This window comes from Ostrinia nubilalis, chromosome 12 (assembly GCF_963855985.1).
Source record: "Ostrinia nubilalis chromosome 12, ilOstNubi1.1, whole genome shotgun sequence".
In the NCBI taxonomy this organism is placed as follows: domain Eukaryota; kingdom Metazoa; phylum Arthropoda; class Insecta; order Lepidoptera; family Crambidae; genus Ostrinia; species Ostrinia nubilalis.
In genome coordinates, this window is record NC_087099.1 from 10,061,549 (window position 1) to 10,084,470 (window position 22,922).

The window sequence follows — 22,922 nt, forward strand, 5'->3', positions numbered from 1 at the left end:
AAAAAAATTATTTTGAATACACGACTATTCAAAAGTATCGTCATTTTCTTAGACATTGTTTTTTATTTTACAACAAATCATGGCAATTACATTTTTATTATCATTTAGTAACTTTAACTGCTTATTAGGAACTGCTGCGATATCATCTAATAATATAATTAAAGTATCTGTTACATTAAGTAGCTTTAAATAGAGGTTGAAATCGTACAATACCTACATTTTTATCCAACCATTGCGCCAAATACCTTTAGGTATTTTATCCTTACTTATCTTAATTCTTAGTTGTCATGAAATTATTCAGCTGAAAACTTGAAATTTATTATACTGAAAATCGTATATTCAAAGAGCACCCATTATTTTCATACTGTCGCGTGTCGTAAGGCTTTATCAGGAGTGGGCAAACCTACTTAGCGGGCAAAGCTTAGCGGTTAGTATTGATAAAAATAAATAAAAATAAATCATGTGTCAAACCATGTTAAAATGTATGAACTGTATTATGTATGTGACTTTGTTGGTGTACCTAATAAATAAATAAATAAAAATGTCGACACCTCCACAACACTATTGCATTTCGCATGTTCTACAGACGAGCTCCCAAGGGCGTGTTCCAGACGGGATGATTTCTATGCCATACGAATGTCATCCTCGATGGTGCCGGGTTGGGAATGCATTTCCTGCACTCCTTTGATGTACCGACAGCATGTGTCTATTTTTGTATTCATTGGATCTTGTTATGATATATAGATACGGTTCTTTGAACTGTTGCAGCAATTTTATGAGCACGATCGGATTAAAAAGTGATTCAATTAATTATTTCGATGTTGTAAGGTTTTATGGGTATCACTGTTAACTTATTGGATAGGTATAACTTAAAGTTAATTAAGTGGTACGTAATAGATAGTTGAAAGGACATACGTGTGAATATAGACAAGCTTTACGAACTACGAACACCTAATGTAAAAGAGTGTTTGATTGTTAATTACCTATGTAATACTGTTATGTAGTACTATGTAATAAAGTTTATCATCTAATTAAATAGGATGTAATATTATTGGGACTTTTTACATTAAATTATGAGTTATGTTTTCTCCTAAAATGGATGCTTATTTTCAATAAAGGTACAGCCTATTTTTTTTTTGCATTTAGTCTTATGTATTCAAGAGTATTCAATACTGCTACGAACACCTACAGTTTAAAAGAGCTTTCATTACAAGCCTTCCATTAATAAGCATAAAGGCCGATAAAATCCACAAAAAACGTCTGAGAAAGCAAAACCTGCTGATGGTGGTATAAAATGTTGTTTTTATGCTGACGCTAGCACTCGTGCAATCGCGGCGCCCATCTTGGAAGATAACATTATAGTGTTCGGCTAAAACACGAAACAAACCAAAAGTACGTAAAGAACGTGAAATTTTTATAGAGACCTGTTTGGAAAAGTCAAGATACTTGAAAGTAAGGTCACGAATCCCTGTCACATAATCTTCATGATTTTATTCACGCATTTAAGAGGTTTTCGGAATATGCGTAATGCAGAAACGGTGTTAATATTGCATTTTATGCATTTAGAGAGTTCGTTTCGTGTTGGTTGATTAAAATTGGGCAATTCACGGAGCCGTGGGGATGCGACTACATTTTGAAGTTTAGGTATTTTATGCATTTCAGTCGCACGCAACTCCGTATTTGCTTTTTGAAAATTATTTTACATTTACAGTACTCGCAGTATTATCTTAGTTGGATTAAACAAACTGCCTAGCATTCCACTAGGATTTCATGTCTATAAAATCTATTTGCAAATCGTGATTCTAATCTACAGGCAACCGGTGTATACGTGAGGTTAAGGGTTCAATACTCGACGGGGGTTAAGTTATTCCATTTTTACAGCTTCATTTCACTAATCTTTTTCAAACAAGAATACGTTTATGTAATCCTGTTCTATTAGTATGTAATAAATGTCTTCCGTCGATCCAATATGACGGTTGAGTCAACGCGAATAATCAGGAAACTTTTCCCATTTTTCTACTCAAACAAATAGCTTACGATCTTGATTACCTATAACGAAACTGACAGGAATAACACACAACTAAAACCTCGTAAATATTGACGCGCAAAAGTTACTCAATAATACAATGTTACTTACCCAATTTCCTATCGGGACCCTCCGTTGGTCCTCAAGAGACATACGGTAATCCCAACTAATATTATAAATGCGAAAGTAACTCTGTCTGTCTGTTACGCTTTCCCGCTTAAACCTCGCAACCGATTTTGATGAAATTTGGCATAGAGATAGTTTGAGTCCCGGGAAAGAACATAGGATAGTTTTTATCCCGGTTTTTGAAACAGGGACGCGCGCGATAAAGTTTTTCTGTGACAGACAAAATTCCACGCGGGCGAAGCCGCGGGCGGAAAGCTAGTAACAAAAATATTTACCAAAGCCAAACGAATAAAAAATGTACCTTAATACGGACCCAGATGCATCCCACCTATTATTTGCTTCCCAAAAAAGGTAAAAGGGAAAATATATGAACGTAATGCAAATTTGAGTTCCTGAGGCCGAATAGGGACCGATTTTTCCCTTTGCGAAGGCACCGCTGGGAGAAATGTTATCAAACATAGATAAGAGGGTCGGGACGAAACCTCCATCCAGGCCAGCTAGAACAATTCATAAATAAGTATGCTGGGCCGAGTCAATATCTCGGAATATTGTATTTAATTATGTACGCGATATCAGATGTTATTTACACTTGAGATAATAAACGTCTGGTATGAATACCTACTGAAATAAAAGCACGAGTGACTCGATTGCTTTTTACTCGGATTACATTTGTGGTTTTAAAGCCTTGATCTTTTGATTGCAGTAAAAATATTCACGTGAGTAGCGTAATTTGAAAATCTCGAACGAGTTCGTCGTGTTCAACGTTAATGAAGCCAATTTCCATTCTCCATGCTTTTGCTTTTACAAACTATAGATACCGTTTGATTTGCTTACAAAATATATTTGAATTCACATAGTTGCGTGTTGGGGCGTTGAAATTGAAAGTTGCCCAGCATTCAAATGAGTCATCGTGACGTAGTTTATGTAGACTCGCGTCAGATTACGAGCTCGTAAAATTCCGTCCATTGAGCGAAACAATAAAATACTACGATGTATCAAATGGTGTCACTAGCACCTCAAGTTCAAGTGTGCCATTATGTTTCACAACAGCTATAAATGCTGTTATAAAAAGTCGGGGAGCGAGCAAGGAGCGGGTTAGGGTTCCGTATTCTTCTTTTGCTGGAAAAGTGTCGGAATTGTATACTGAGTTTGTAAGCTTATTTGAAACTGTAAAAGTAAGGAGGCACTTTTATTAAATGTGTGTTTAAAATTAAAAATAAAAATAATTTGGAAAACAGCTCATGTTTTGATATTAAAAATATTTCATTTTTTTTACAGGATGTTATTTTACATTACAAAAATATCGCCAGATACCTAGGTATATGAGAATATCTTTCTTTGTACATATTATTTTGTTTGTATAAAATAAAAACTTGAATATCTACTACTACTAATGACGAGAGTTGTAAATCAATCTCTACAAAATGAAAAATGTTAGAGTATTAGTCAAGTGTTTTAGAGATGGGCTTAATATACGCTAGCTAGAGTATGTTGTATGTTTAGTTTGCGACTAATTTATTTACTCAACAGACCCCCTACGCCCGGTCATCGACCCCCCAATATTTCTATCGCACCACGGACCCCCAAACTCTACGCGCGTCATTTAACGACCGCACATGCATGTTCATACGAGCTGGTTATTTTTATGCTCGTAGACGGTAGACAAGCGGCAGACGGTTGACAGGTGACAGGTCCACGATTTCCTTAATCATACTAGATCAAGACCGCGTAGGATTCGCGTCATTCATGCATGATGAGACAGTTATGGTTATTATACAGAGATGATAGAGCTTACGTAAAAGGAAATGTGTTCTAAAGGCTGAATGACGAGTATTTGCATAGTTACATAATAGTTATCTGTGCTAAGAGGTATGTTAGTTTGATTTTCAGAAGCCGAAAGTGGGTGGGCTTAGCGATCTCTTTATTCAAAGTACCCTATCTGTTTCGGCTGACTGGTTTACAAAATGCACGACCACTAAATTAACTGGTCTAATGATAGCGTAGAATCGTAGAATTAGCGTAAAAACGTGTATTACATAGTGGATGATACACAAAAAGTTGCACTATCTATGTGTATTTCTAAAATATTTTGCATTTTTGCTACACTCAGACTTTTAAATTATAGACTAAGAGCTAGTGAACGCCAGACCTACGTTATTTTATAAAGGCTGAAAGTTTGTCAGCGCATGCTCCCAACATAGCTAAGAACCATGGCCAAACATGAAGTTTGGGTCATGGTGGCTTTGGCAGACAGACGGTACTAAAGGTGTGTAAAATACCGACTTAATTACGTCAAAGTATAAAGGCTGATTTTTTGATATTTCCTTCAAAATGTTATTAGAAATGACGTCATTAATTGACAGACACCTACCATGGTGGCAGCCTTTAGCCAGACACCTTAAAGTTCATGAAAATGTAGTCCTACTTACGTCATACTATAAAAGCTGATATTTACATAAAATATTTGAACTATCATTTGATGAAGTTTCCTCATCAGCCAGACACTTCTGATGGTTCCTTCGCCTGGCCAGACAGCTTTTAGGGTGGCTGAAAGTGCGAACGCAAGGCACTATAATTATTGTTTTTTGTACTTTTTCTTGTGTTACTCAAGTATTTGAGTCTGTAAATCACCATCTCATGTTGATGAGCTGATGATGGAAGGTAAGTACAACTCCTTAAGGCTTAGGTAATCCCTAATTTTAAAGTGATTACCTCTGAAAGTTGCCTAGAGTAAAGTTCTTAGCAACATTATCATTACCTATGTTAATGCTAATGTTGCTAAGAACTTTACTCTAGGCGTTTAGCAATTATTTTGAAGATAAAATTTGTGGCACCACATTTTCCGCGTATATAAATTCTAGTGAGGATTTGGGGGTCCTAATTCAATTAGAATTGTTATAGTATTATTTGATACTATAAATTTGATTATACTATGCATAGTAATAGATATATCGTGATGGTTTCGCTGGAAGGATACTCTGCAGCGCAACCACTTTCAATAACAAAATACGGCGAAACCTGTGACATATTTTTTTTCAATAGGACTAGAATTTTATAGACATTTCAAAGATTTATTTTAGAAACTTACACTAGACTAGTTAAATCAAAAGTAGTTCCGCCGGGGAGCATGACGTGAATTATCCTACAACTCCTAAGCGTTAAGGAGTTGTACCTTCCATCAACATGGGATGATGACTAGCTGATGCAAACACCCAAATAACTTTAGAAACTATACTTATATATACTGGTTAAGGAATTGTCCTCCAACTCCTAAGCCTTAAGGAGTTGTACTTACCTTCCATCATCAGCTCATCAACATGAGATGATGATTTACAGACTCAAATACTAAGGGTAACTTAAGAAAAAGTACAAAAAACAATATTTATAGTGTCTCGCGTTCGCACTTTCAGCCACCCTAAAAGCTGTCTGGCAAGGCGAAGGAACCATCATAAGTGTCTGGCTGATGAGGAAACTTCATCAAATGATAGTTCAAATATTTTATGTAAATATCAGCTTTTATAGTATGACGTAAGTAGGACTATATTTTCATGAACTTTAAGGTGTCTGGCTAAGGGCTGCCACCATGGTAGGTGTCTGTCAATTAATGACGTCATTTCTAATAACATTTTGAAGGAAATATCAAAAAATCAGCCTTTATACTTTGACGTAATTAAGTCGGTATTTTACACACCTTTAGTACCGTCTGTCTGCCAAAGCCACCATGACCCAAACTTCATGTTTGGCCATGGTTCTTAGCTATGTTGGGAGCATGCGCTGACAAACTTTCAGCCTTTATAAAATAACGTAGGTCTGGCGTTCACTAGCTCTTACGGCCGAATACTGAAACACTACTCAAATCTGTCACTCAGCTGACGGGCTCCTAAATTTAAGTATCCTTCAATTTTAAATGGTATTCTCAAACGCTACTCAACGGATTTGAAGCCGTGATCAGCTAAGCAGCTCTCAAATGTTTACATAATGGCAACATTTACCAAAAAAAGTATGTTTTCATTTACACAAATGATAACTTTACGTCTTTTATCCATTACACGCAGCATCGTTTGGTTACGTATTGTCTTTTATGGAAATATAATCAATCAACTTAACATAGAACAGTTTATTTTTAGTTTCTATTATATATAAATCTCGTTTTATCATATAAAAATAATAATGCTTGCATTTTTATTTGATAAAAAAAATAATTTTAAATATGATACTTTTTATTGTTGAAATCTATTAAGTGGCGATCGTGGACCGAAACGTAACCACAATTGACATTTATCATTGTTGACTGACAGAGCATCAAATTGACAAATCAACAACTCTTGGAAATGCTGCTATGCGATGTCCCCTTAATCCTCAGAAATAGGCATGTTTATGTAAAGCGATTTCATAGCAGCTATTTTGGTTGTTACTTCGTGCACTATACGATGCACAATTGGCTGTTAGATGTGGAAGATATCACCTAGTACACGTTCATAACTTCGCGTTGCGTAGAACAGTAGGGTTATAATAAGTATTTGGTCCACTGGTTGTATGGCATTTGGTGAGGGGTTTCAAAGAGCTTCCAAATTATGAATCCAGAAACAACACCGTTTCTTTAGAGACGCGGAACCTCGCTCGGAATTGCATGTCATTATAATAATATTTTTCAATAGCGTTCAGCCTTATTGCGTTCCTGCGATTAGATCTAGGTATTTCCTCGAGGCTCGAAAGAAATGATAACGATGACACACATTATTTACCACTATTTAGGTCGTTTTAGGTATAACAATAGGATTTAAGATACCGCGCAAGCACTCTCAAATTTAACAGCTGCTTAAGACGATTTGACAGTTGTTTGAGTAATGCTTAGCGTTGAATGGCGTTTCAGTATGCGAAAATTCATTTAAGTGGCGTTTGAGTGCAACTTAATTTGAGAGGTGCTTAAAAATTGAGAACTGCTCAGATATTGTTTTGAGTATGCGAAATGTAAGTTTAGGAGCTGCTTAACTATTTGAGAAGCCGTCAAATATTTAAATGGCGTTTCAGTATTCGGCCGTGAGTCTATTAGTATTATGGGTGCTTTTAATCTTCTAGACTTCATTTGTTTTGCATATTTAAAAACCCAGTCGCAAATCCCTAGGCAGATAAATGTAGAGTCAGGTGTTTGCTTGGCTTTTGTTTATTTTAAAAACAAATTGTGTTTTCGTTTGTTTTGTTTATAAATCTACGTGTTACATTATCTAACATAAAACGTAAAACATCCCAAATGCATTTGCCCTTACTATAGTGATAAATTACATTGTTATTGTCATGTAAACATTTTTATATTTTATCTTAGAAATAAATATTCAAATCGATGCCCATAGAACATCCATTCTCTAAGATATACGACGTGTATCGATAGTTTATTATGTTTACTTATAAATAAACAGTACTTTTTGTCCCCAAGTAATTTACTGTTTGTAAGTAGGTACTTATTTAAATACATTTACAAGGCAAGTTTATAATTGCTTGGTATTTTATTTTCAAAATGTCAACCATTTTCGTTATTGATGCGTAGTTTTTGCTTCAGCAGACAATTTTGAAATTCAAAAAGCTGCTCCACTTAGCTAGTCAAATAAATAACCTTACATTAATAAGGCTACTTTTTGCTGAATATTTTCATAAAAGATATGAAATATATTTACCAACACGCATTATCATAATATAAAAGTCAACTTGTACATGTACGTAATGCAATACAAATATTGTGTGATCATGTAAGCTTCGGCATATGCGAGCTTACCTAAAAGGGATATATTCGAGATACAGACAGATGCATAAAATGTCGGATGTATTGACATTGCTGTGTATTTTGTTCCAGGTGCATAAAGAATACGGATGATGTGGTCATGGCCTTTTGGATTGGATCAGGTAAGAACATTATAATAATTGTACCTTATGTGTTCCTTTTCTTTCTGTTTCTTTTTACAATGTGGTGTGCAATAAAGAGTATTTATTATTATTATTATTATAATAATGAATATTATTTGCTCTTTTTAAGGTATGATTCGATAAACAAACTCAAATTAATTTTGAGGTTTGTAACCGTGAGAAAATGTAACAGAGTAGAGCAGTGTTTTGTGTCAATTTCTGTAATTTTAGGATAATAGATACTTGGAAGTATCCAGTCACATTTATGTAAAGGTATTCTTTAACTACAGTGCATCTGTTTGGTGCTGAATTTCAAGGTTACCATTGAATTCATTGCTTGATTGACATTATATGAAACAATACAGACTCTTCGAAAATTAAGTATGTCAATAAATGTAATCTCCAAAAACACAATCTTCGCTTATCCGCCTTAAATAACCATATATTTATGATACTTACTACACTGTACACTGCCATATTTGTAAGTAACGTCTCCATTCCATAAAATACTTTGAAATGTGATATTACTCCAAGAAGTTCCAGCTTTCTTTTCCATACTCAGCATGGAGCATTTTTGAGCAATCCAATCGAAGGCAAAGTACGAGTATCGGGGAATGTATGCCCGATTCATAACACAATCGGGCCCAGCGTGTGTGGCAGGGTTGCCAGTGGCTAAATATTTATTTAAAATTTTAAATAAAAGTCTTTCATAGCTTTAATTTGCCAAGAGATCATTATCCTATATGAGTTGACCAGGTTTAGTGTTTCCTCAATCCAAATCGAAAATGTACCGTGAAAACTTGTTTCAAAATATTTGTTTCTATCTCTTTTTATCCCCTCTAGCCTTAGAACATTTTATAAATAGTTATAACAAAGTGAAATACTTACTTTCAATAGGTACCTACAGTAGAGGCGCCTTAAGATTTGACAGTAAGGTCTCTTTTTTATCTTCACTAATCCGCTCTAGATTAGAATAATAAATTAGGTACAGTGTCTGGCCAAACTTTTTCCTATAATATATCCGGAATTAACGCAAAATGGTTTCAAATAATATCAAAGGAAACAAAAATACCTATACTATTTTTACTTCGGTCAACTGCCCGCCCAGTTCTGTCACAAGTTCTTTATGAACTAAAATAACAAGAATGTTTAATATCAAATTGCCAGTAAAGCTCAAGCTCTACGAATTTCAGGGCGTTAGAAATTATGTTCGTTTTTTTTTATCCACAACGAGGAAGCTCTTGGCCTCTTGGCTTGTTTTTATGCACGTATGAGCATGACAACCCTGCAAGGAACCGGTATGGAATCAGCGGAAAGATAATAAGATAGGGGTATGCCCCGGGCACGAGGGTGTTATAATGAATGTTGGACATTTTGCCGGGGCGTCCTTCGCCTTTTCTGTTTCCAGAAATTGGGAAACAAAGGCATAATTTCGTAATGATCTAGGCACGAAAAGGCATCTAGAGATTTATGGACATAGCTGATCTTAATTCCTAAAAGGGTAAAGAAAACCTTATGGTTTATTAGTAAGGTTAAATAAAGTAATGGTTTATTTAAGTAACATTGTCTATAATTTTATTTCATAGGGAAAGTTTTAGTTAACAAAATACCTAAGTACTTACTTGAAACCTCAAACTGAGCCCTTTTGATTAACGCTTAGAGTGTACTTTAGGTACTTACCAACCATCTAATGCCTTCCTCTTGGAATCAGGGAACCTAAAACGAACGAGACGACAAAATAAGGCAATAAACGAAAAGTGTTAAAATTTCTTAGCAGGTAAAAAGTATTTTGATACCATTGTAGGTAATAAATGGTTATTCATCATAATTGTGTAAGTACCTACCCGAAAAGGATAATAAAATTGATAGATAGAGTAAGTAAATAATAGGACGTGTTGACAATATCGGCCGTTAAATTAAGAGCTTCAAAACGTTTCGAAATAGTCGTCAGTCCCGCCACGATCTTTTTAACGGTCGCAGACGAGCCGATCTCAATTCATAAAGACGTGTCCACACTGAAAATCACATAAAACTTAACACGTCATCCGGACTATAATGTTCTATTAGGGGCAATTCGAGCGCTCTTACGATTTTACGATTCGACGTCGTTTTACGGCGTGCCACGCGCCAGCTGATCGTAAAACCTACGGTCACCTGTTGTTTCCAACATTGTGTTAATAAAATTTTCGTCAATGAGCGTCGTTTTAATGCGATATAATTGGGATGCCCCATTCAGTTTACGTTATGTTTACGAGCGCGAACTATAAAGTCCGGCGCTAAGTCATTTTTCAAGCGTACAGTTTTTTTGTTTGCGGTTGTAAAACTATTTTTATTGATCGTAAAAATGCGGCGTGAATGGATTTGTGGTTGTTTTTATTGCGTGCTGTTATTGATATCCTTTCGTGAGGTTCCTTTGGAGATGCTAAAGTGTGGTCTTATCTCTCTCTTTTTTAAGGTTTTATAGCAAATAGCAGAAGTAAGTATTCGTTGTTTTTTACCAATTAACCACTATGATCAATTACCAATTTCCCTTGTTTTTTAATGTAAAAAAATAAGTAGGTATGCCTAAGAAAAAAATCTTACTTTATTTCTGATAAGGTGATAAAGCAAAACAAATTGGATTAAAATCTCTTGTTTAAATTAGATATCTTTAACTGGATAGTTAGCAATAAGACCTATTATTACCAACCTAAAAAAATCATGAACATTTATCATAAAACATCTTCGGTTCAATGATTTATTATCGACCTACAATGTAGGTATGGTTCAAATACATATTACTCAACCGACGCATCATCTTTATCTAATAATATTACAACGAGAGCAAAACTCAGCGGAATTCTTAAGAGATACGTATTCCTACGCCATGATCCATAACTCAAATGACTGCATACGTCAGGAATATAAAGGAGGACCTAGGGCAATGCCCCGCCTAAAACGCCATGGCCGCCTGCTTAGCAAACGCCTCGCGAGACGTGATTGGTCAAATCCCAAAAAACTACTTTTCCATTACGCGAACTGACCAATCAACGCGCGGCACCGCTTAAAAGCCAATTTGGCAGACATCTTGCAGCGTACTCTTGTCTCGCTCATTATGCATGCGAGAGAACAGCACGGGAGTAGTTTTGCATGTGTTTGTGCGTGATAAGTTAGTTTCATAGAATTCTGTATAGATGGCGTTGATGGAAGCGTAGTTCGACTCATCCTTACTAGATGGCGGTGTATTCATGCTCGTAATTTATCAGGAAAAACAGCTGATTTGACAATAAATTATGTATAGCCTGACCAGGAACATAAAAACCCTCGCCATGTTGCGGAAAACTAATGGTACTAATTTCTTTTAATGGCAACAGTAACTGAAAACTTCATTTACATGTCACCTTGCATGTCAGTCTATTGTTGTCAAAGTGTAAACAAACTTTATTTTAAATGTTTGCAATTGATTTTGTGAATTAAATTGCTAAAATATTTTTATAGTCGTGAAAGAAAAGTGGTTCACGATGTGTTAATGTATTTGTCGAAGAGAAATATTAAGGGTTCGGACAATATTTTCATTGAATAATGTTTCCGACAAAGGTTGTCAAATTGACTGACATGTTTATCGTATAGTACAGTCCACTATGAAAATTAGCTGTAGTCTGTTTCAACTACCTATTTTAAAGTTTTTTGTCACTTTCTAAGTTTTGAATTTTATGGAATTGGGAAAGAAGTACCGAGTTTGAAGCGTTCATGAGCAGACATTGCAGTTGAATATTCAAGTTCTGAATTTGATTATTGATGAATAATAAAATAAATCCTACTAGCTCGATTGATGGTTTCATTTAATTTATTTAAACCAGGTTACCTTTAATAATATTTTTCGTTAATTTATGAAAATATCAAATTAGCCCGTAATCCTGAATCCTGATACATAAATTTAGCCTATTAATTTAACACATGTACGACTGTACTCAGTGTTGCACTATCAAATGCAATTGAAGCGCCTCTATGCCAGGGTTTTTATGTTCCTGGTCAGGCTATACGTTGAAATAGGTTACAGCTATTTTTTTATTTCTTCAATGCGGTTGTTAAAATCACTACGAAATATTTTAAATCAGAAAGAAATCCATCGTAGTACGAATGAAATTTTTATGACTCTACATTTTAAATGTTTTAATTTTGTATAATATATTACACTGCACAACAGCATTTTTGTTGCACGGAATGTTTTTTATGGATCTAGCTGCATTTTCTACCCTGATTCCAAATCTGTACTCAGATTTTCGCTAGCAGCTCTACTTTTTGAGATGTGAAGAGTAGCTATTTTTATCAAAAAAACGTGGTTTCCTGTCATAAAACAATTTCTTTAACTATGTAATTAGAACAAAACTTTCTTTTATGTGACTTTTTTGAATGAGTTCGAGTGTTACTACTATTCTGGATAATCCAACAGTATTCAGCCATCATACTTTCACTCCAATAGCCCTGGTATCGCTCTTCTATAGCGCAAATATCCTGATGAAAGCGTTCTCACTGCTCCTCGCTTAAATCTCCAAGATTTTTAGGAATTCGATCAAGGTGGCTATGAAGGAGATACATCTTAATGCTCATGTTGTATTTTTTGCTGCTGAAAGTATAGTACTAACTGATTGACGTGGTCAGGAAAATTGACGGACTACTTATTTCCCAAAAAGTTTTTTACGAACCTAACAAACTCATTCCAGGCATTTTTTTCAGTGTTTGTCATACTTTCAGTAAAATTTACATCGTTTGTTAATTTTTTAAGTTGTGGTCCATCGAAAAATTCATATTTTAACTTCTCAACACTCAATTTTCGTAACGATCCATTCGTTGAACATTTTCATGCGGACGTACTGTAGTACAGTACCTGAGATGTACATGGTTGGGGTTTTAGTGTATCAGTTGAACGCAGGACAGGTCTAGTAACTGACGGCACATTAGAATAAACCCACTTAGAATGATTTGAGCGGTTAATTCCTGTTATGTTTACAACGCAGAAATAACAGTCGTCGTGGTGGTTTGACGGTTCCCGCCAAATCATAGGACTAATAAGGTTCAAGGGATCCCTCTTGTTATTTTTCCATAATTGTAAAGACTCCACACACGTTTTACACACTATATTCGGTATCCAGGGCTTGTTATTTGTTTCCAACAGCCGTTGAAAGTACTCCAAATAGGCATTTTTCACGAAGTCTGACACATTTAAATGGGATTTTTTGAATGTATATCTGCCACAAATGTGACAAATCTATTTGGATTGTTTACACAGGTCCTTCTAGACGAAGTCATTGCAAAAAAAGAAAGAGAAACTAGTAAGACGTTGACGATAGCGATATCAGCAGTCAAATGGAGAGTACATTTTAAGAGGGTACCTGTATCTCATAAACTAGAGCTGCTAGAAAAAATCTGATGGTAGATTTAAAATCAGCGAGCCTAAATTAATAAACAACAAGTGAAAAATCTCATGCAACAAAAAAAAAGTTCGATTTTGTTGTGCAGTGTTATTCTTTTGACATATTTTTACGAATTACGATAGGTGTATTATATCAAAGCGGATAGAGACTGAAGTAGACATTGCAACTTCTCCTCTCTTTTTAGAATGTAAGGAAATAAAAGTATTAAAATATTGTCATCTCACTTCAGACGATCACTTATGAATATTTATTGGACAGTTTCAATAAAAAACTAATAAAATTAAAATATTGACTTCCAAAATTAATGTCTAATTGTTAAATGATTCGAAGTTACAAAAAACTGCGTTATAAGAATTGGATATTGCCAGTAGAGATAGGAATAACCGCTGAAAACTTTCACATACATATTTTAATTTCTTTAGCCATGATTTTGCTAGTTTTACAGCTTGAATATTTAACCGTCTCTAAAAAAAAAGATTTATTTTGTATGTAATTTCACTAAGTTGTTTCTACTGATAAAGATAACCGGTTCACTAGGTGAGGTCTCTTATCACTATGAATAAGTTTTGTTACGGTAGGTTGGTTTCTACTAAAATAAGAACCAAATATAACAACATATTACTTACCTACGTATTTATGTAGTTTTAGGCATTTTGATACAGCCAGTACCGAATTAATAATTCATGTACTTAACAGCAATTGAAACTGATCTTCAATACACAGTTTTGATATAAATTAGACTACATTCAAATTTAAAACACTTTGGACACAATTATTTTGATCTAACTATCTCAATAAATTTTAGTTACTTAATGCTGGAAAAAAAATGAACTATTCAGTAGAATGAGAGAAACGTTTGATGATGCTGCTTAATTATTTCAAGTATTAAACTATTAAAATAAATAAAATTTTGTTCTATTTATTGATCACCTTTTTCAGTCACCTTGTAATTTGTGATTTCCAAAAAATCTAAAGGTAATTTGATTAGCTACTTACTCAATTTTTTCTCATCGCTCACCATCACGCTGTTTCAACTTGCACCTATGTAGGTATAAGTAAGTTGTAGAGTTAGCTATAATAGAGTCATCTGAACAATAGTGCTCTGAAAGTTCTCACCTATTGATAGGCTTAGGCATCAACTGCTGAAAAAGTTGAAATACTTACTGTCTGAAAACCTCATATTCCTGATTGGATCAGTAGAATAATTAAAATATAAGTCTAAGAGACAATTTTACCGGTTCCTGAAAAGGCTTCATATCATTTATGTACCTAGTTGTGTTATACGCTCTCTTACACGCTAAGTAAGGTGATTATTTTCGGTGACTTTATCTCTTAGATATTATTGCGATAAATTATTTGACGTTTTTATAAAGTACCAGGGAGCAAATGGATCAGCAAATTATAGGTAGGTATAATAAATAAATATCCATAGCATCCCCTAAGCGTTATTTTTAAATATAACGACAAATAAAAGTTAAATTCCTATATTATACGGAACCTTAATATTCACGACACCCTAACCTTAATCGTTATCTTTCCTCCTAACTCAGTCCAAAAAAAATCAATAGCAATCACAAATGCGGTAGTCAATCGGTTATGAATCGATTCTCGCGCCGATAATGCGCACTTCTACGCTGGTAAATCGATTTCTCAGCAATCAAAAGACGAAATCGATTGCTTATGGCAACATTGTATCGATCACGCGTTATTCGGGAGGCCGTTATGGCCAAGTGTATGGCCCGTATGTATGGCCGCGGCCGTTTATATCGCTATCCCATACAAGATATGCATCAAACTATTTAAATAAAAACGCTATCAATTTGCTACGTGGAACAATTATCTCATTGTACAGTCGGCTGGTTAATTATTTTAGTTAAATATAAATTATGTTTGATTAAAACACTGAATATTATAATGCAGTTTTTCTTCTGATCCTATTTCCTATATTATTATGGTGTAAATACTAGTGTTTGTAAGCTTTGTAACTTAGATAGGTAAGTACTAAGGAATGTTTGGACTAAATAAAAATATTTTTTTCTTGTATGATCATAGCTAAGTGACATACATTCTGACGGTGACATTCAATGGCTACACGACTCAGAAGTGTAGGTAAGTGGATAAATTTGTTACAGCATCTGCTTTAAGACATATGATTATGGTAGACCGGTAGGAGCTTTAAAATACTGTAATATTTAAATATGTTTTTTACAATACAATCTTTTGTAATACATTTTTATTTCTTTGCTGTATGACTTGGGATTTCACTTAAGAATTCAATAAATATTTTACTTTAACTTAAGACAACAATGCTTTTTCAATGTATTTTGTAATTTTACGAAATTATAATTCCGTTTAGCGTAACAGTCCCCGAAATTCAACAGAAGTTATTCTCTTCATAAATAACTTGCGCTCTAGAAGGCCGTTGGGTAAACCCCATCGCGGGTATTGTGCCAATGACAGTACTTAATAAACCCACCATTTAACGTCCAAAGTTATGCCACCGTCAGAAAATAATCGAAAACCACTATTCACGAGTTTTATCGACTGTACCATGTCATTTACTTTCTTTGAATGTACAAACTGTACAACGATTTATCGATCAATTTCTGTATATCTACTATTTACTATTTCCACTGAATCGACGATATTGCTCTTAAAATATGTACTTTGTTACTATCATGTAAAGTTATCTGGACCTATATGTAAGGTGAGTCCGTGGGTTTCCATTAAAAGAAATCTGTTTCTATGGTTATAATTTTAAGGTTGATTTTCGCATGTGGGATCATTGTAGAGCGGTTCGCGTGAGTATTCCAAAGTCACAAATTTGTATTCAAAAGGTACCTACCATCGAAGTACACGATAATCGTAAAACGAACAATTTAAACTCTGATTTTGTCGAGTTTCGAATATGCTGGCCGATTGAAACAGTAAATAAGTACATAGTTCTGTCGGATTTGGGTATCTAGCCGGATCAGTATTCAGAAAGGAGAATATGAAATGATTGCACTCACATAAATGTTTTATTTTATCGGTACACAAGTAAATTGATAAGTATTGCTTTTATAGGTCATCATGAGGACGAATAACATGATATTTACTTATAAAGTTTATTGGCTATAAGAATAAACCACAGTTGCGGTGTTAAGTGTTAAAATGCAAGCATTCATGACGCTATATGCGTCATATTTTGATACAGTGTTGGTTAACTACTCAAATAAATATTAATCACACTTAGAAAAAATCCTATCAATGTTTTCTGATGTAAACAGCACCTTGAATAAACACAGTTACAATAATGCATTACATAATAACGTAAAATATCAAGTAATAAACTTACACTTAGCATAATCTTAATTCTCTTAAAGGAATGTAAAACACTTGTAAATAAATCTTTTAGAATTATTTATTATATTATTAATAAGTAACATCGAATAAAATCAGTCATATCAACTAGCATTTTGTATTATTATTGTTTTTCACATAGTACTTAAAATAAATTATTTGATTAATTAAATACAAAGATATTATAAAAATAAGTAATAAAAAAAGAACAATAAACATACTTTAGACAATTTTATAAAAAAATACATTTTTACATAATTTTACAACGTCATACATAATGCTGTTATAACCAGATAAGTGCAAATCCCTTGGCACACGAATAGAGTCTACGCTAATATCATTATGAGAACATAACACTGAAATTGCATTACTAAAATTAGTGTTCGCTATGAAATCCAAGATTGTACGGCCGTAAATGAGATAACTTAGAGTAGCTGGGTAAATAATGTACCAGTACTATCTGTTTCTAGTGTAAACTGAGCTAAGTTAAAAACTTAAAGCACTTGTGTAAGAAATCGTGACAAAATAATAAACATAAGTAGTTAAACATTGAAAATAAACAAATGAAAGTGCACTCTGCCGCTCTCATTTTGAATTAAAAACAAATGACTAAAATATTTGATAATAAAAGAATAAACAAATGAAATCTCCCTATGTTTAACTTCCTTCAAAATTATTTAGATAAAAACAAATGAATATCTACATCATAGAAACATGCAACAAATGACTCTATAATTTAAACATAAGCAACAACACGTTTAAACAGCGTTTTCAAATAACGAATGAGTACAAACAACACAAAATTAGAACCGACAACAAATAGAAAGTTGTTTATAGTCAACCCCTCCCATTTGTGTAGCGAATGCACCCCGCCGAATGCGCAGTGACGGTAGAGTTAAGGTCACCGCTCATGCAACTCTACATCGGTATTGCGAAAGAGATCGATATTGTTACGTAAAATACTTTTTATAACCCTTTTTATCTACTGAAATTTTTAACACTATAATTTTTTAAGGAAAAAAAAGAATGATGAGTAAACATTTACTGAAAAAAAACTAGAGATAGGTATCAAGTAGCTTTTCTGTCGGATAAAAATTTTACAGAAAAAAAATACAATTTCAGCAAAAATATTAAGTCAATTTCTAAACTAACCTTGTCCGTGCCATAAATTACTTCAGTTATAAATAAATACGAATTCAAGATAAAATATTGATAGCAGATAAAATAATTACATTTTAATTCCCAATCTTGCCAACAGATCAGAATCCTTAGCACACTTTTTATTTCATTTGATAACACAAAACTGAATTCTGTTGTTTCATCGAGATATAAATGGTGCTGTTAAATGAGCGATGACCTTTACAATATTATTTAGAGCTACCGCAGTCGGCACATCTGGCAACGAGAAACTTAATCTTAGCGTTGTTACTCGAAATGGACGCTCTGTAACTAAATTATTAAAGATATTCGGATTATTTAACTAAATCTACTTACAAAGAGTTGCCAAATTAAAGACAAGAATAGAATAGAGTCGTTTTTCGACTTAGTTTTGAAATAATAGGCAAAAAATGTGGGTAGACTGAATGTATTTATTAAATGCCTAATTGTTTACATTCAGTCACAAACTGCTAATTGAGGATTAATTAAGGCTGTTGTTGAGGAGACCTTTAACTTTTAATTTGCATAAAATGAATATTGAAAACGTATTTTCTTTTAATCGCATTGCCTTATTAAGTCGTATTCATTAAAAAGCTTTAACTGCTTTACACTTATTATACTATCATTCATTGACGCACATCACCAAAAAAGTTATCTCGTTAAGTATTTTCATGAAAACGAAAATAATGTAAGAACAAATCACATTTCGATATCATACTCAAAGATTCACACCTTCTTTTATTAAACATAAACATTGTACAGCGGATAAAATTTCAAAATGGCCGCTATAAAACTGACACACATACATTGCATCTCATAAATAGGCCAAGAAATTCGCCTAAAACATACGTTACGTGTTCCGAATTCGGGCATCGGTGCGTAATACACACTAAAATACACTTGTACAGTTGGAGAGAAAATTTAGGTGTACGGTTGACCTTTGAGAAGTTTTGTGTGAGGAGAAATTTAGCAGGGAGATTTTTGCGAGAGAGTGTATTTTACGTGTGTGTGACGTGAGGTAGTATGTGTGTTGCGGTGGGTTGTGTATGTGTGCTGTTCTTTATGCCGGCCGGGAGCTCTGAAGTGCAGTTTGGGAATACCGCACCGACTGATACGCCGTAAAGTACTGCGGGGTGCAACACGGGGTGACGGGGACGGATGTGTCTCGGGATAACGCTGATGCTGTACAATGTACCTGGAACAAATGAACGATATTGCTTAATGCAGAATACTGTAGTAGCAACGAGCATTCGTTGCTGCTCCACTATTCGTAACTGCATAGTTAGAATTACCATTTATATTAACTTTTATAAACATCACATTATTCTGAAACACCCGAAAAAGGCAAAAAACATTAATTATGTAGGTCTTTCTGAAAAATACGTAGTTTTAGGTAAGTGTAGTAAGCATGCAATGTTGCACTGTAAATGGGTTGTACCATCTTACTTTAACTTTGACAAACGTCAAAAATCTGTCAAACTCCATACAAAAACACCGGTTATCGTTAAAGTTACGGTCAAAGTTAGGTGGTGCAACTCGCCTTAGGTATGATCATTGTGCAAATGCCTGTGGCGCTTAAATCTGAAACTAAAAGTAGTAAAAGCTCTAAAAATACCCTTTACATCCTTATAAGATACTTACGGAGACCAACAATTTCGGTCGACTTACAAATCAAGGATTTATCATCAAATATCTTCGAACGAATCTGTCTTCTCCCCCACCCTGTATAGCAGGCAGGGTCAATAAAATATGTAGGCAGGCGCGACATGCGGGCCCTCTAGCCTTTCCTATAACAAGAAAGAATTTTTCTATGCATTTATTTTCTTACTGAATACACTTAAGATACGAGTTTTATAGGCACTTTTTTACACGCGTAGGACGTATTTAGAACATCTTTGTTGGAGTTCCGTAATTTTGGGATAAATGAACTGCTGATTTTAGAGAGGTTTTTTAATGGATTTGGTTGTACTGAAATATTCTTGTAAAGTTTTTTGATATTCATTAGTAGACTAAAAAAACTACAATAAATTCGCACAGAATGATCAGGTTTATAGAGAATGGGAATTATCGAAGTCATATTAGGTAAATTGCTAATATTGCTGTTTGAATCAACCTGAAATAACGGTGGCTGCAACTCTATCAAGACCACTAAAAAGATAAGACCGTACATAAGAAACATGAGGAAATATTAGTTTTCACTGATAATGAAAAAAAAGCGAAGTGCTAAGTACGGAATAGAATAATAGAGATATATTTAAGTCATATTACAAATAACGGATGATAAGACAGAATTTAACTAAAACAATTGCCTTTATCATGCAATGCCTTTAAACAGAACCCAACTACTTTCTTAATTCATCTTAAAACTCGAACTTGACCGCTCCCCGACAGTTCCACGGTGTTCCTGACAAGGCCTCTTTAATATAAAAGGCAGTAGATTTTCAATTAGAAAGTCAATTAGGTAACGGTCATAAAGCGATATACGATACGGTTATGATGACACGGAACTATATTGACAATATAGTTTGACAATACACGACGCGATATATTTAGATTTAACCGTATATTAGATTATAAGATTGTTTCTGCTATAACGAGAATTTCATTCAGATTCCTCATGCTATTAAGTCAAAACTGAATGAAATGAGGGTTTTCGCGAATGAAAGATCCGCTAGATGGCGGGACGTGGATGTGGGGTCTGACTGCTGCGTGATTGGTGGATTTTGACATATCTGTCAATGTCATGTCAAAAATAACCAATCATGCAGCATTTGGACCTCGCATCTACGTATTGCCATCTGGCTGATTTTTCATTCGCGAAAACCCTCATAAATAACACTTTACAGAAATTGCCTCTTTAAGCAAGTAAGTGCTAATATCAGGTTCAAGTATTACAGTAGTAGAAATACCTACAAATACAAACATTTATTGAGCTATTCAAACGTTTTGAACAACATAACAACTAATTGTACGCGTCAACAACAACTTAAAGTGCGTGTATTCTGATTGCCGGCGGTTGAACAACAATGTTTCAATTGATTTAAGAACTCGGTAGCGTAGTGCAAGCAGACCTTATTACACTTAGTTCTAAGGCTCACCCCACACGAATGACATTATAAAACTTTATAAAGATTGTATTTTTTATAATTTTACCTAAAATTTAATTAATTATAATTACCTACCTATTGCTTTTTAAACTGAAAGTCACGTCTGACAAAAAAGACAAATTAATATTTTTAAGGGTTACCTTAACGCTATTTTAGTGTCAAGAGCGTTGATTTCTCTGTCAATCTAAAACTCCACAACTTAAGCCAGGAAAGGCAAATAATCCTGAAAGTAATTTAATAAGCTTTAACGAAATTTCCCGAATATGCTGATACGTACATCAATTTTACCGTAATAAAACTTTGACATCTTTTTAGTCTTCCTTTTTTTTACAACGAGAAATAATTATCTACAGACCTATCTAGGTACTTCATAACTTTCCTCTTTTATAAAAGTATCAGAGTTACAAGCGCCACGTTTACATTTCCCGTATCTTTTCACTAGCAACGTCTCTCTCACTCATTTCGACACTCTCCCATGTCTGAGGACGACAGGTCTAACAGTGAACACGGAAAACGTATGTAACTCCTGTAGACCAAAAACACCAGAAATACTCGCTGTAATAAAATCAAAATAATTTCACCCTGTCCTGTACAGAATTGTTAAATACTATCATACAATTTTGTTTATTAAAACTCAGATGTACATCGCCATTGTCTGTGTGGCGCCTAAAACTCACTCGCGTCCCTATTTTAACAAGTGTTGACATAGGTTTTAACATTAACTTATCGTGACATTTACGACACTTTGACAGTTAATGACATCACTCCGTTGTTTATTTTATCTGTACGCTCTTGTTATTTTTAGACTGTTACAAATTTTTCACGTCGTATCTTTTTAAAGATTGACATTTATTTTATAAACCAAAGGGAAATAAAGTTGGGACATGAAAGAATATTGCTAAAATCAGTACCTAACAGTTGACAAACGAATAATAAAGTCCGTTTTATTAATTGATATTTTCAGACGCTGAAAATTATTTTTAAACGCAACACGAAAACTGGAGCATGTTGCTGTAAATACGCGCTTTGACAACGTTTCTCATGCTAAAATCTCTTTCAATTGCCATATAAATACAAGTTCGCTTTGAGGGTTGTCAACCCAATAGCGTATATTTCACCCCGCGCGCGTTAAAAAGAGAAGATCACACGTCCACACAAATATTTCAAGTTGGGGGTTATTTTTGCGATGTTTATTGGGCTATGACGACCGCTGGGTCGGGCTGAATTTTTCTTCTGGCAACATTTGACAGTAAAACCTTGCTGTCCCATTAGTGGAGAGGCAGTGCCCGTTGTAGTAAGTTACGGCCGGCGCGGTGCAGTAAAGTGTGGTACTTGATTGGTCAGCAAACATTGGCGGGGTTGGCGTAACTTAGGCTCGTATTTGTAAACTGGACTTAGTTTTATGACGACTACCGATGTTTGAGATGAGATGTCACGTGTTATGACGATTAATTAAGTAATCTTTTGATTACGACGCGATGGAGTAACCAGAACTTGACTGTAACGATCCAGTTTGTTTGAAATATTAACCAATTTTAGAATAGTTGATTATTTAATGTAAAAAGTTTTAAAAGTTCATAAAACACAGTTGAAATCGTACTCAAGAGAAAATCTAAACAGATTCAGCATTTTCCATTTTCAACCGACTTCAAAAAAGGAGGAGGTTCTCAATTCGACCCGTATGTTTTTTTTTTTTTCTATGTTTGTTACGCGATAACTCCGCCAATTATGAACCGATTTGAACAAATCTTTTTTCGGCGTATAGGTAATACCTCAAGGGTGGTCCCATTTAAATTTAATAATAGAAAAAACAACCCCCAAGGGTGGAAAATTGGGGATGAACTTTTTTAT